The following is a 2,124-nucleotide window of genomic DNA, read 5'->3' on the forward strand; positions in this document are numbered from 1 at the left end:
GTTGTTTTGGGCCTGGCCATTTCTGCCTCAATGCCAATGGGATCTTGCTGTGACTAATTGCCATTTTTGTTACATTAGAACAAGGACAGTACATTCATTCACTCATGGGGTGTGGGCATCATAGGCCAAGCCAGCCCTCACTGCCCATCCATAGTTGCCCTGAGAATGTGGTAGTTTTCTCTGTTATTGACTTCATGACGAGATTGAACGCTGAGAGGGCATGAAGGCGCATTAGGTTCCTTGTGTATTGAAATGAAGACTGAATTGTGGGATTGGAGCAGGGAGGGAGGAACACGCAGGAATCAGAAAGAGGATAGCTCAGAGAGTGGGAAGGGGAATGAGATGAAGAGGGGGATTGAGGAAGATGGGGAAGGGGAGGCAGACGGGGAGGAGGAGGGAGATGAGGAGGAAGAGGGAGATGGGGAGGAGGAGGGAGGTGGGGAAAGGGAGGGAGATGGGGAGGGGCATTGGGGGAGATGGGGAAGGGGAGGCAGATGGGGAGGAGGAGGGAGATGAGGAGGAAGAGGGAGATGGGGAGGAGGAGGGAGATGGGGAAAGGGAGGCAGAAGGGGAGGGGGATTGGGGGAGATGGGGAGGAGGAGGAACATGTGATATGGGGAGGGAGAGGAAGATGGGAAATGGGGAGGGGAGGGAGCTGGGTACAGGGAGTGGTGGGGGGCAGTGGAGGGGGCTTGGGAGGGGGTGGGGAAGACAGGGATTGAGGGAGATGAGGTTGGGAGGATGATGTGGAGGGAGGTATATGGGGATGGGGAGAGGGATGAGGGGAGATAGGGTTGGGAGAGGGATGGAGGAGGACAGGATGGGGAGTAGGAGGAGGTTGGGAGGGATGTGGAGAGGGAGGGAGTGGGGAGGGGGAGAGGGAGATAGAGAGGGGAAGGAGAGGGAGATGTGAAGGGAGATGGCTAGGTGGAGGGAGATGTGGAGGGGCAGGGAGTTGGTGTAGGGATGGCGGGAAGGGGAAATGGGGATTCAGAGGTAGAGGGACATGGACAGGAGGGGGGGGAGGGGGATGAGGGGAAGGAGGGGGGGGAGGGGGGGGGAGTGGAGGGGGGGAGGGGGAGGGAGATGAGGGGAACTATGCTGGATGAAGGATAGGAGGGGAACCAGGCTAGAGAGGGTGATGTAACTCACGTTCTCACTTGGGGTTTTGTGAATGGCCCAGTATCAGAGAATGTCTCTGAATCAAATTAGTTTCCTCTGTCAGTGCCATTATTCCCTGAGCAGATTTGTGTGACAATAATGTCCAAATTAAGCAGCTTGGAGTGTCTCTGATGACATTTAATTTTCTCAAAGTTGATAATGTTAATTTATCCACTCCTTATTGTTAACAGAAATCTAACTCTTCACCTTTATTGTGTTCAGTAGATAAATCTCTGGTAATTTTACTCCAGTTTCCGGTCGGTGTGGTCACTGAAATAACAGTTTAAACAAACAGGAAACGGCTTCCTGTTTCTGGGATGGAAGTGAGCCCTCTCCAGGGTTGACTCTAACTGATTAAAGGGATGGGCGTCTTTGTCAAAACCTGAAACACTGACACAGAGATTTGCTCCACAAACAATTCCAGCTGCTGATATTGCAATCCCTAGTTTCAGGAGGAGATCAGTCCACAAATATGCCCCACCTCACTGATGGGGAGCCTAGCACATCTGTGTACAAGGCAAGGCTTAGCATTTATAATAATCTTCAGCCAGAAGTGCCGAGGGTATCATCCATCCCAGCCTCCATCAGTGGTCCCAGCAGTACAGATACCAGTCTACAGCCAGTTCAATTCATCCCACATTGTTATAGTTAATGAGCTTACAAGATTGTTACGTTTTCAGAATGTGGACAAAACTTTGATGGCCCGGAGATGGGAAGGCAGCATAATGTGGCGGAATGATAGCGGTGCAGAAACTGCCCTGCTCCATGTTTACCTGAAATTGGTTTGGGACAGGACGAGGGCTTATTAAACCTGGGATTCTGCAGGGCCGGCTTGCAGTGTTGCAGTGTGTAAGGGACTGAGCTGCAGTGTTGCAGTGTGTGAGGAACTGAGCTGCAGTGTTGCTGTGTGTGAGGAACTGAGCTGCAGTGTTGCTGCGTGTGAGGGACTGAGTTGCAGTGTGT

Source organism: Rhincodon typus, chromosome 30 (assembly GCF_021869965.1).
Source record: "Rhincodon typus isolate 14 chromosome 30, sRhiTyp1.1, whole genome shotgun sequence".
Classification (NCBI taxonomy): Eukaryota; Metazoa; Chordata; class Chondrichthyes; order Orectolobiformes; family Rhincodontidae; genus Rhincodon; species Rhincodon typus.